Below are 14,023 nucleotides of genomic sequence, written 5' to 3' on the forward strand. Positions count from 1 at the left end.
TACATAGCGTGAGTTTAATGGAGTCACGTTTGTTTAAACAGAAATTCCCCTCAATCTGTCGTTACACTCTCTTTTTTTTTCCCCCGCCCACTGTCATTGCACTCTCTTCCCACTGAGAACATCCACCAATAGTCTGTCGTTTGAAATATACAAAGGCAGCAATGTAGGGCCCAGAAAAAAAGGGTTAAAATATTCTGGGATTAAACTGTTACCGAGGAGTCAAATGGGTAACTGAGGTTAGCGTTTCTCCATTAGTACCTTGTAGTTGAGCAGAGAATTAGCTACTCACCTTCATGTAGGATTGATGTTTGATTTCTTTGTGGGATTGGAGGGCCCACTCCTAACAGGAAGTGACCAAGGGTCATATAGAGTAGAATAAACAAAGCACGTGAAACAGCATGAGAGTCACAGAGAGGCAGCATGTGCGGTAAGAACGCTTACTGAACATATTACAGAAAATTATTGTTACTGCCACTTCCTAAGCTGTAAACTTTTCCAGTAAATTTTTTTTTTCTTTTTCTCTCTTTTTTTTTTTTTTTAAGATGGGGTTTCACCATGTTGGTCAGGCTGGTCTTGAACTCCCGACCTCAGGTTATCCACCCGCCTTAGCCTCCAAAGTGCTTGGATTACAGGCGTGAGCCACCACGCCCGGCCTACTTTTCCAATAAATTAACTGAGTTTTATGAGCCTCAGTGTCCTCATCTATAAAACTAGGGTCAACATAGCACTGCCTTGAGATGCTTGTGGAAGCTAAATACAAAATACATTATTGAGCTATTTTGCCATTGAAAGTAATGGCAAAATCTACAATTACTTTTGTACCAACCTAAAAATATAAACATAAGCATATGAGACCTGGCATGCATTTTAAAATGTGTATTGCCAAAGCTGGGCACAGTGGTAGTCCCACTTACTTGGAAGGCTGAGGTGGGAGGACCGTGGGAACCCAGGAGTTCTGGGCAGCAGTGAGCTGTGACTGCGATTGTGAGTAGCCACTGCACTCCAGCCGGGAAATCCTCTAAACAAAAATAAAAAACAAACTTGCTACCCACTCTCTTTCAGAATAAGCCATAACAGTGAAGGTGAACAAGTTAAGGAGGGCAATTGAGTGCCTAAGGAAGGTTCTGGAGTGTGGACAAAGGTGGAGATGGCTCCTTTAACTGATCAATAAAAAGCCTTCTTTATGCCATTATTATAAACAGTACAAAACCTCAACTAGGGCTTTTGGCAAACTTTTTTTTTTTTCTGAGATGGAATCTCCCTCCGTCACCCAGGAGCAAGACTGGCCCAATCTCGGCTCACTGCAACCTCCATCTTCCAGGTTCAAGCAATTCTCCTACCTCAGTCTTCTGAGTAGCTGGGATTACAGGCACATGCCACCATGCCCAGCTAATTTTTGTATTTTTAGAAGAAATGGGTTTTCACCATGTTGGCCAGGCTGATTTTGAACTTCTTACCTCAGGTGATCTGCCTATTTCGGCCTCCGAAAGTGCTGGGATTACAGGAGTGAGCCACTGTAGCCAGCCTTGGCAAACTTTTGTGAAGGATCAGATAGTAAAAAATATATATATACATAGGCCAGGCGCAGTGGCTCACACCTGTAATCCCAGCACTTTGGGAGGCCGACGTGGGCGGATCACAAGGTCAAGAGATTGAGACCATCCTGGTCAACACGGTGAAACCCCATCTCTACTAAAAATATAATAATTAGCTGGGCATGGTGGTACATGCCTATAGTCCCAGCTACTTGGGAGGCTGAGGCAGGAGAATTGCTTGAACTCGGGAGGCAGAGGTTGCGGTGAGTTGAGATCACACCATTGCAGTCCAGCCTGGCAACAAGAGCAAAACTCCATCTCAAGAAATATATATATATGTATACATTTATATACACACATATATATACATATACAAATATGTATATACAAATATATATTTATATACAAATTTTTTTTTGGAGACAGAGTCTCGCTTTGCCAACCAGTCTGCAGTGCAGTGGCACAATCTTGGCTCACTGCAACCTCCACTTCCCGGATTCAAGTGATTCTCCTGCCTCAGCCTCCCAAATAGCTGTGATTACAGGTGCCTGCCACTGAGCCGGGCTACTTTTTTTTTTTTTTTTTTTTGTATTTTTAGTAGAGAGGGAGTTTCACCACCTTGGCCAGGCTGGTCTTGAACTCCTGACCTCAGGTGATCTGCCCACCTCGGCCTCCCAAAGTGCTGGTATTACAGGCATGAGCCACTGGGCCCAGCTATATATATATTTTTTTGAGATGGAGTATCACTCTATCACCCAGGCTGGAGTGCAGTGGTGCAATCTTGGCTCACTGCAACCTCCACCTCCTAGGTTCAAGCGATTCTCCTTCCTCAGCCTCCCCAGTAGCTGGGATTACCCTGCCACCACACCCAGCTAATTTTTGTATAGTAATAGAGACAGGGGTTTCACTATGTTGGCCAGGCTGGTCTCAAACTCCTGACCTCAAATGATCTGCCTGCCTTGGCCTCCCAAAGTGCTGGGATTGCAGGCATGAGTCACTGTGCCCAGCCTAGATAGTAAATATTTTAAACTTTTCAGTAAATATTTTTACTCACTATTGCAACTACTCATGCCAGCAGCCATTGTAGCAAAAAAGCATTCATAGGCAATATATAATGCATGAGTAAGGAAGTGCCCCAATAAAACTTTTTTTTCTTTCTTTTGGAGACGGTCTTGCTGCATTTCCCACGCTGGAGTGTAGTGGTGTGATCATGGCTCACTGCAGCCTTGACCTCCTGGGCTCAAGCAATCCTCTTGCCTCAGGACCCAGAGTAGCTGGGACTACAGGCTACACCAGCATACTCCACTAAATTTTGTATTTTCAGTAAAGACAGGGTTTACCCATGTTGCCCAGTCTGGTCTGGAGATCCTGGGCTCAAGCAATCCACCAACCTCCCAAAGTGCTGGGATTATAGGCATGAGCCACAGTGTCCAGCCATTTTTTTTTTTCTTTTGAGACAGGATCTTGCTCTGTTTCTTATGCTGGAATGGAGTGGCACAATCACAGCTCACTGTAGCCTCAACATTCCAGGCTCAAGTAATCCCCTTCAGCCTCCAGAGTAGCTGGGACCACAGTCATGCCCACTACGTCTGGCTAATGTAGAGATGGGGGTCTCGCTATGTTGCCAAGGCTGGACTTGAACTCCTACGCTCAAGCAATTCTCCTGCCTCAGCCTCCCGAAGTGCTGGGATTACAGGTGTGAGCCACTGCACCCTGCCTTCAATAAAACTTAGTAAATACTAGCAGTTACTTCCCCAAGCATTGAAAACTATTCTACAACACGAGTTTTAAGGATGGCATAACAATCCATATAGATTTTTGTGATTGATTTAACAAAGTCTCTAATGTTGGACATTTGGTTTATCCTTATTTGCTTACCTCAACAGGTACTCATAATTATTTTGTGGAAATTATTTTTAAAGTGGGGATTAGAAAACAAAACAAAAATAAATAAAGTGGGGATAAGAAAAAGAAAAATTGCTCATAGACCATTTACCCAGAGATTAATACTGCCCTCCTCATTATTATGTATATTTTTTTCAGGCTTATGATTACCTTTATTATTTACTTATTTATATTATATATATTTTTGGGGACAGTGCTCTGTCCTCACCCAGGCTGACGTGCAATGGCAATGGCACGATTTCAGCTCACTGCAATCTCCACCTCCCGGGTTCAAGTGATTCTCCTGCCTCAGCCTCCCGAGTAGCTGGCATTATAGGCACGTGCCACAACACCCAGCTAATTTTTGTATTTTTAGTAGAGACAGGCTTTCCCATGTTTGCCAGGATATATTATTACCTGTAAGTAAAGCTGGGGTTACACCATACATCCTATTTTGTAACCTGAATTTTGTTTTCTTTTCTTTTTTTTTTTTTTTTTAAGACGGGGTTTTACCATATTGGTCAGGCTGGTCTTGAACTCCCGACCTCAGGTGATCCGCCCGCCTTGGCCTCCAAAGTGCTTGGATTACAGGTGTGAGCCACCATGCCCGGCCTATGAGCCATCACTCCCGGCCCTGAATTTTCACTTATCACAATGATGAAGGTCTCCACCTCTGAGATCCTAAACTTAAAATTATTGATCTCTGACTTCTATTATTCTAGTTTAACTTCTGCCTTCTCACTGTCTCACATCTACTCCCATAAGGGAGACTGCATTTACCATCTGGTCCTCTTGCATTATATTTCTTACTATGAAACTACAAATTGGCACCCGGTTGCACATCAGTCTCTTAGGAGTTTGGTTACTGTTAGCTCTCACTGTGAGCCTGAGTGATCACCTCAACTGTCCTAGCAAAATAGGGGGGTTGGGGCCCTCCAAAGCTGAGAATTTGGGCGTTATGACCTAAATAAAATAACACAATGCTGTCTGAGCAACGAGTCAAACCCAACCAGCCTTCTTCTTTATTTTTTATTTTTAACTTTATTTTTTATTTCTTTGAGACAGAGTATCACTCTATCACCCAAGCTGGGGTGCAGTGGTGTGATCTCGGCTCACTGCAACCTCTGCCTCCAAGGTTCAAGAGATTCTCCTGCCTCAGCCTCCTGAGTAGCTGGGATCATAGGCACATGCCACCACGCCCAACTAATTTTTGTATTTTTAGTAGAGACAGGGTTTTACCATATGGGACAGGCTGGTCTCGAACTCCTGACCTCGTGATCCACCTGCCTGCGGCTCCTAAAGTGCTGGGATTGTAGGCATGAGCCACCGCACCTGGCCTCTCTGACAACTTTATTTTGCCTTCTTTAAGCGCCCTGGCAATTATTGTAAGTGATAACTGGTATTAATCTTTTTTTTTTTTAGATGGAGTCTCGCTCGGTCACCCAGGCTGGAATGCAATGGCACAACTGGCTCACTACAGCCTCCGCCTCCCGGGTTCAAGAGATTTTCCTGCCTCAGCCTCCAGAGTAGCTGGGATTACAGGCGCCTGCAACCATGCCCAGCTAATTTTTGTATTTTTAGCAGAAGCAGGGTTTCACCAGGTTGGCCAGGCTGGTCTCGAACTCCTGACTTCAGGTGATCCACCCGAATCAGTCTCCCAAAGTGCTGGGATTTCAGGCATGAGTCACTGCGCCCATCAGTATTTATCATTTTAATGGCAAACAACTCTAAATGGCTCTGGTGGAGGGCAAGTTCAGACATGGTTGCTGGAAACTGGCTGACAGTAGAAGCCCCTTTGGAGTGTTCTTTGAAGTACTGGCTTTAGTGATACAAAATGCTAAATTGCTTCTCCCACTGTCAAAATAGCCTTTCATACCTCTTCCTGTTTATGTTATCAAGGAGTTAGTATGTAGATTTCAGAACTCAGTTTTGATCTACTCTTGATTAAACCTTGGTTTATAGAACTATGGTAGTTTTTCACATTGTCGAGAAAAAGTTGAACTATTGCAACAATGGATTTTCTATGTATATAGACGCTCCTAGAGTTGATTTAATTTTTTTTTTTTTTTTGAGGCAGATTCTTGCTTTTTCTCCCAGGCTGGAGTGATCTCGGTTCACTGCAACATCCACCTCCCAGTACAAGCCCAAATGTGGCCCTTTGTCAACTAGACCTCAAAGTCTTTGCTTTATATGCGTATTTCCAATAAAAAATTACAAGGATTGTTAAAAGTCCTTTTATTTTTACTTACTTATTTATTTATTTATTTTTAGAGACAGAGTCTCGCTCTGTTGCCCAGGCTGGAGTTCAGTGGTGCAATCATAGCTTAGTGCAGCCTCCAACTCACGAGCTCAAGTGATCCTCCCACTTCAGCCTCCAGAGAAGCTAGAACTACACGTGTATGCCACCATGTCTCAGTCTCCCCAGTAGCTGGGATTATAGGCCTGCCACCATGGTAATTTCTGTTATTTTTTTATTTTATTTTATTTTTTTTAAAGACAGGGTTTCACCATGTTGGTCAGGCTGGTCTTGAACTCCCGACCTCAGGTGATCCACCCGCCTTGGCCTCCAAAGTGCTTGGATTACAGGCGTGAGCCACCATGCCCTGCCTTTCTGTTATTTTTTTTGAGACAGAGTCTTGCTTTGTTGCCCAGGCTGGAGTGCAGTGGCGCAATCTGGACTCACTGCAACCTCCACCTCCTGGGTTCAAGCGATTCTCCTGCCTCAGCCTCCCAATTAGCTGGGATTACCCTGCCACCACGCCCAGCTAATTTTTGTATTTTTAATAGAGATGGAGTTTCAGTGTGTTGGGCAGGCTGGTCTCCAACTCCTGACCTCATGATCTGCCCACCTCGGCCTCCCAAAGTGCAGGGATTACAGGCGTGAGCCACTGAATTTCTGTATTTTTTAGTAGAGATAGGGTTGCCCAAGGGTGATCTCCAACTCCTGACCTCAAGTGATCTATCTTCCCTGGTCTCCCAAAGTGCTGGGATTACAGGCGTGAGCCACCACACCCAACTTTGATATAAATTTCTAAAAATCTCAACATAATGTGTTTGGATCATATTGTTATGCTCAGAGTCAGGACCTAGCACATACTAGACCATCAACTTGACTGATCTGAAAAGACCACTGAAATTCATGATTTGCTACCCATCCTCTGTGTCTGCTCTGGCCAATAAAAAGAAACTTGGATGCTCTTAATTTATGAAAACAAGCACTTGTTGATCTGGAAGCTGAATAATAAATGTGAATCCGATGACACTGGACCCCTGTGGATAATGGCAGGCTGAGTATAGCATGTTAGCTGACATATTCTATGTACTCCCTGTGACATGGGCACTTCCCTTCCATCTCAGCGAGGCAAAAACAGAGGCACAGAAACCTGAACACACACATGAAAAACACCTTACCACCTGGGAGTCAGGGGCAGGTTCGGGCACATCCATTCCTTTGGCATTTGAGCAGCTGTTTTCCACAACATTAACTCAGCACAGCAGGGGTAAATCAGATTAAAAACCAATAAAAGAGTAATCTCTTCATCCCACCCTCAACCTCTTCCTACTTCACCAAAATCCAATAAAACACTGAATGTGTCCCTTTCTCAGCTAGACCTCAAAAATCTTCTTTGGTTTATATGCGTATTTCCAACAAAAAATTACAAGGATTGTTAAAAGTCCTTTTATTTTTACTTATGTATTTATTTTTAGGGATAGGGTATCGCTCTGTTGCCCAGGCTGAAGTTAAGTGTGCAATCATAGCTCAGTGCAGCCTCCAGCTCTCGAGCTCAAGTGAGCCTCCCACTTCAACCTCCAGAGAAGCTGGGACTACAGGTGCATGCCAACATGCCAGGCTAATAAAAGAATTTAAAAACCAAAAGAGGTTTTTTAAGAGTTTTGTTGGCGGCCACGGTGGCTCATGCCTGTAATCCTAGCACTTTGGGGAGCCAATGCAGGTGGATCACCTGAGGTCTGGAGTTCGAGACCAGCCTGACCAACATGGAGAAACCCCATCTCTACTAAAAATTAGCTGGGTGTGGTGGCACATGCCTGTAATCCCAGCTACTCAGGAGGCTGAAGCAGGAGAATCGCTTGAATCCGGGAGGCGGAGGTTGTGGTGAGCCAAGATCGCACCATTACACTCCAGCCTGGGCAACAAGAGTGAAACTCCCTTTCAAAAAAAAAAAGAAAGCCAGGCACAGTGTCATGCCTGTAATCTCAGCACTTTGGGAGGCTGAGGTGGGCAGATCACCTGAGGTCAGGAGTTCGAGACCAGCCTGACTGACGTGAAGAAACCCTGTCTCTACTAAAAATACAAAAATTCGCTGGATTACATTTATTGATTTGCGTTATATGTTGAACCAGCCTTGCATCCCAGAGATGAGGCCGACTTGATTTTGATGGATAAGCTTTTTGATGTGCTGCTGAATTCAGTTTGCCGGTATTTTATTGTGGATTTTCGCATTGATGTTTATCAGGAATATTGGCCTGAAATTTTCTTTTTTAGTTGTCTCCCTGCCAGGCTTTGGTATCAGGATGACGATGGCCTCATAAAATGAGTTAGAGAGAATTACCTCTTTTTCTACTTCTTTTTAGCCGGGTGTGGTGTAATCCCAGCTACTCGGGAGGCCGAGGCAGGAGAATTGCTTGAACCCGGGAGGCGGAGGTTGCAGTGAGTCAAGATCGAGCAATTGCACTGCAGCCTGGGCAACAAGAATGAAACTCTGTCTCAAAACAAAAACAAAAAAAAAAAGAGTTTTGTTGAGTCAGGGTCTTGCTGTGTTGCCCAGGCTGGTCTCAAACTCCTAGCTTCAAGCAATCCTCCTGCCTCAGCCTCCCAAAGGTTTGGTATTACAGGCGTGAGCCACCATGCCTGGCCTTAAAGTCCTTCTAAAATACAAAACAAGAAACATTTGGCTGGGCGTGGTGGCTCACACCTGTTATTTCAGCACTTTGGGAGGCCAAGGTGGGCGGATCACCTGAGGTCAGGGGCTTGAGACCAGCCTGGTCAATATAGTGAAACTTTGTCTCTACCAAAAACACAAAAATTAGCCAGGCGTGGTGGCATGTGCCTGTAATTCCAGCTACTCAAGAGGCTGAGGCAGGAGATTCACTTGAACCCAGGAGGCGGAGGTTGCAGTGAGCTAGGATCACACCACCATTGCACTCCAGCCTGGGAGACAGAGTGAGACTTGGTCTCAAAAAAAAAAAAAAAAAAAAAAGATTTTTTTTACTGAACATCTAGTACATACCATGCAGTGTAATGTGTGTGGTTTTATTTATCTCAGCATAACCCTGGGAAGCGGTCTATTAGCAGATACAGGGGACAAAGCATAGGATGATCAGCTAACACACCCAGGGCCAAATATAAATAGCAGAATTCAAATGAAAGCCACCCTCCAAGCCATGTCCTTCCCATTGTCACACTACTGCATGTCTACAGCACAGTTGATGGGCATAACCCTTCTTAGCAAAGGCGAGCAGCTGAGCAGAAGGTAATTGCAGGAGGCAGAGCCAAGAGGAAAACTGCTGAGAGTGCTGACGAGTAGGTGCAGAGAACAGAAGCACACACCATAGGGTGCAATCTTAGTGAGCTTTGTTTTCCCTCAACAGAGGTACATTCAGTCTCATTCATTCCCCCTGCTGGGGCACCGCAGACTTGTCGGCTTGGACTCAGGAGTTGGGGAGGACATGGGGGAAGTTGCTTTCCTGGTGGTGAGGACCCTGGCCACCGTGTGTGTACAGTAAGTACAGGGTAACAGATGGGCCAGCATGGGGACATGGTGCAATGGTGTACCGAGGGAGAGGAGAGTGAACCAGAACCACAGGACTGAGCTCCACTGGTTCCCAGGGAGGTGCCAGTGGGGGTGGGTGCACCTCCTGGAAGCCAGACGCAGCACCCAGGGGCAGTGTGAGGAGGTCTTCCTCAGACCTCAGGGTTTGGGCAGGGATAGTGGGTGACCTGTGTGCTGGCTCTCCAGAAACTGAAAGCAGCAAGAGACACTTGGGCTCTGTTTTTAGTTGTTTTGGTTTGTTTTGTTTTTGTAGACACTCAGTGGTTGGCTGGAAATAAAGGTGGAGGAACTGGACAGTTCAAAGGCAGGGACGGTTTCCCCCACCCCCACCCCACCCACCCTACCCCCTTTCATTCAGAAAAGCCACAAAATCGTGGCCCCAGGGTGTGTGTGAAAGAAGCAAGGAGTGACTCCACCCAGCTCCTCTGGAGCAGAGGGAGGCTGTGGGCCTGGTGTCTGTGTGTGTGCATGCCTGTGTGTGCCTGTGTGTGCGTGCTTGCTGGGGTGCTCAAGGGTGGGGGGAGCTGGCTGAGCAGACCGAAGAGATGGAGGGAGCTGGAGGAAGGTGGCTGCCATAGAGCTCTGGCTCTGGCTGACCTGAGCCTCTTTCTGAAGCTGCAGCTGCACTTTGGGGCCAGGCACTGTTAACACTATGGGTGTAAACGTATGGCCAACAGCAGAATAGAGACTCAGGGTCTTGAGAAAGAAAGTGGTGACTTCCCCCTTTTTCTTCCTTCTTTCCCCTACAGAGCCTGCCATGTAGGGGCAGAGGTATGGACAAGCCGTCATTATAATACTAACAGCAAAGGGCTGGGAATGACACGTGGAAACACCATTGGCTCTAGAACTCAGGGCATTTGGGATGGTGGCAGGCAGGATCCAGGGGTAGTATTTGTTATCTATTGCAGTGTAACGGATTAGCTTAAAGTATAGCAGCTTAAGAGAAGAAATGTTTATTATCTCACAGTTTCTTTGGGTCAGAAATATGGGTGTGGCTTAGCTGGGTGCTTTCTGGTGAAGGTGTTTTCATGAGGTTGCAGTTGTGCCACCAGCTGGGGCTGCCATCTCATCTGAAGGCTCAACAGTGGGGGACCAGAGTCCAAGCTCCCTCACTTGGTCACCAGCAGGATTCAGTTCCTTGAAGGCTGTTGTCTAGAGGCCTCCCTCTTTCCCTCTTTACAGGCCCTTCTCACAGGGCAGTTCATGACATGGCAGCTGACTTTCTGCAGAGCATCCAAGTGAGAAAGAGCCTTTAGAAAGAAGGGACAGTCTTTATATAACCTAATCTCAGAAGTGACGTCCCATCCCTTCTGCAAGGTTCTATTATTCAAAATTGCATCAGTAAATCCAGCTCACTCAAGGGAAACAGATTACTAGGAGGCAGGGGTCACTGGGGGCCATTCTAGAGGCTGCCTGTCACAGTATCCAAGCTGAGACCTGCAGAATGACAGGAGGGCAGGAGGGAGTTGGAGAACGGCAGCTGCAGTGAACTGCAGCTATAACTCAGTAGGGCTGCACAGAGAGCACTGCCTGGGGTGGGGCCGTGCAGTGGAGAGGCCAGCAGGGCCCAGAACTTGTACAATCTTTTAACCCGGGTTTGCAAGGGTGGACTTTATCCTGTAAACATGAGGAGCCTAAAATTGGAGGCTAACAGTTAAGATCTGGCTTTAGAATGATTACATTGCATGCCCAGTGCAGTGGCTCATGCCTTTGGGAGACTGAGGTGAGCAGATCATCTGAGGGCAGGAGTTTTGAGACCAGCCTGGTGAAACTCTGGCTCTACTAAAAATACAAAAAAATTAGTTGGGTGGGTGGCAGTTAGAGGCTGAGGCAGGAAAATTGTTTTAACCCGAGAGTTGGAGGAGGTTGAGACTGTATCAGAAGGAAGGAAGGAAAGGAAGGGAAGGAAGGGAGGGAGGGAGGGAAGGAAGGAGGGAGGGAGGGAAAGAGGGGAGGAAGGAAGAAAGGGTGGGCGGGCGGGCTTATGTCTATCTTCCTCCTCTAGAACATAAGCTCAATGGGGGCAGGGATTCTTGGTTCGTAGTCTCTGGTATCCCCAGTGTTTAGCACAGTGGCTCTGGATGAATGACTAGGGCAGCCCCAGGTTTCTGGCTTGAGTAACTGGGTGGCGCTATTCTCTAAGCTATGAGGCACAGAGGGCAAACATGGACAGGAACCTAATATCTGAGAAATACTGAATTTGAGGTGCTTTGTGGGACACCCAAGAATAAGAATAAATGCTTAGTAGGCAGTTGACATGTGGGGATCTGGAAAGCCTCTCAGAGAAATGGTGAGAGATGCAGACTTGAGGATCCAGCACCCAGACGCCAATTATGGGAGTAGTAAACATGGCCCTGGGACCCTTTCCTGGAGTTTCTAGGACATCTTACGCGGCAACAGTGCTTGCTTTGAAAGATAGTAAAGGAAGAAAGTCTTGCCAATTGTCATTCACAAAAGAAAGCCTAAAGTATGTTGCCAGAGAAGAGAGGAGAAAGCCAGGAATCACAAAGGCCAGAAGAGAAATTTGGGTACTGTAAGAATAGCACAGTAGGTTAGGGAAGGACTGAAAGGAGCCCAGTGAGTTGAAGCCCACTGTGGGTGGGGAGGAAGGAGAAAAGGAATGTCTTCAAGAGGCCGGGCGCGGTGGCTCAAGCCTGTAATCCCAGCACTTTGGGAGGCCAAGGCGGGTGGATCACGAGGTCAAGAGATCGAGACCATCCTGGTCAACATGGTGAAACCCCGTCTCTACTAAAAATACAAAAAATTAGCTGGGCATGGTGGTGCGTGCCTGTAATCCCAGCTACTCAGGAGGCTGAGGCAGGAGAATTGCCTGAACCCAGGAGGCAGAGATTGCGGTGAGCCGAGATTGCGCCATTGCACTCCAGCCTGGGTAACATGAGTGAAACTCCGTCTCAAAAAAAAAAAAAAAATAAAAAAAAAAAAAAGGAATGTCTTCCAGAAATGCAAAGCATTACTTAACATTATTTTATTTTATTTATTTTTAGATGAAGTTTCGCTCTGTTGCCCAGGCTGGAGTGCAGCATGATCTAGGCTCACTGCAACCTCCGCCTCCCAGGTTCAAGCAATTCTTCTGCCTCAGCCTCCTGAGTAGCTGGGATTACAGGCACCCACCACCACGCCTGACTCATTTTTGTATTTTTAGTAGAGACCAGGTTTCACCATGTTGGCCAGGCTGGTCTCAAACTCCTGAACTCAGGTAATCCACCCGCCTCGGACTCCCAAAGTGCTGAGATTACAGGCATGAGCCACCATGCCCGATGTATTATTTTATTTTATTTTGAGACAGGATCTCGCCCTGTTGCTCAGGCTGAAGTGCAGTGATGTAATCATGGCTCACTGCAACCTCCACTTCCTGATTCTCAAGTAATCCTCCTACCCCAGCCTCCCAGAGTGCTGGGATTACAGGTGTGAGCCATCACGCCTGGCCTCCATTACTTAAAATTTTTTAAAATTAGCTGGGGGCAGTGGCTCACGTCTGTAATCCCAACACTTCGGGAGGCAGAGGCGGGTGTATCACCTGCAGTCAGGAATTTGAGAGCAGACTGGCCAACATGGTGAAATCCGTCTCTACTAAAAATACAAAAATTAACTGGGCATGGTAGTGGGCTCCTGTAATCCCAGCTACTGGGAGGCTGAGGCTGGAGAATGGCTTGAATCCGGGAGATGGAGGTTGCAGTGGGCTGAGATGGTGCCATTGCACTCCAGAGCAATAGAGTGAAACTCCGCCTCAAAAAAAAAAAAAAAAAATCAAAACTATCACTTCCAAACACCATTTAAAAACAAAGTGCCTGCTTTGGCAGCATATATACTAAAATTGGAAAAGTAACAAAGGAGATTAACACAGTCCCTGCACAAAGATGACAGGCAAATTCATCAAACAAACATTCCTTTTTTTTTTTTTTTTTTTTTTTTAGACAGTCTTTCACTCCTATCACCAAGGCTGGAGTACAGTGGCTTCATCTCAGCTTACTGCAACCTCCACCTCCCAGGCTCAATGGATTCTCCTGCCTCAGCCTCTGGAGTAGCTGCGACTATAGGCGTGCGCCACTGTGCCCAGCTAATTTTTGAATTTTTGGTAGAGACAGGGTTTCACTATGTTGCCCAGGCTGGCTTCAAACTTCTGAGCTCAAACGATCCACCCACCTCAGCTTCACAAAGTGCTGTGATTACAGGCGTGAGCCACCGTGCCCAACCTCATATTGTTTACATTAATTTTGAAAAAAACAAACATACAAAATATAGATAAGCATTTAGATCACTACTTCCCCAGATTGGGTCTTTGTTGCAGCAATTTGGGAATCACCTGGGTGTTTTTTTTTTTTTTTTTTTGAGATGGAGTCTTGCTCTGTTGTGCAGGCTGGAGTGCAGTGAAGTGATCTTGGCTCACTGTAACCTCCATCTCCCGGATTCAAGCAATTCTCCCACCTCAGCCTCCCAAGTACCTAGAACTACAGGCGTGTGCCACCATGTCAAACTAATTTTTTTATTTTTTGTAGAGATGGGATTTCACTGTGTTAACCAAGATGGTCTCCATCTCTTGACCTCGTGATCTGTCTGCCTCAGCCTCCCAAAGTGCTGGGATTATAGGGGTGAGCCACTGTGCCCCACCAACCTGGGCAGTTTTTGAAAACACAGATTCTGGGTTTGCCCCGGTTCCATGAAATTCACCACTCCAGGGTGAAGCAGGATAAACTATTTTTTAATGTGCCACATGACTTTGAAGTGTGACAAGGTTTTTCAAAATTTTGCGTTTTCTGCTTTTATTATTCTTTTTTTTTTTTTTTTTTTTTT

General features: G+C 46.0%; 1 non-coding gene across 1 annotated transcript; it reads left to right on the forward strand.

Moving 5' to 3' along the window:
• The first annotated feature begins 13,020 nt into the window (after positions 1-13,020).
• LOC116530437 lies at positions 13,021-13,124 on the forward strand. The gene has a single exon (XR_004259998.1). It is a non-coding gene; the product is annotated as a U6 spliceosomal RNA (small nuclear RNA).
• The last annotated feature ends 899 nt before the right edge of the window (positions 13,125-14,023 follow it).

Source organism: Sapajus apella, unplaced genomic scaffold (assembly GCF_009761245.1).
Source record: "Sapajus apella isolate SASKATOON/1434 unplaced genomic scaffold, GSC_monkey_1.0 scaffold66, whole genome shotgun sequence".
NCBI lineage: Eukaryota > Metazoa > Chordata > Mammalia > Primates > Cebidae > Sapajus > Sapajus apella.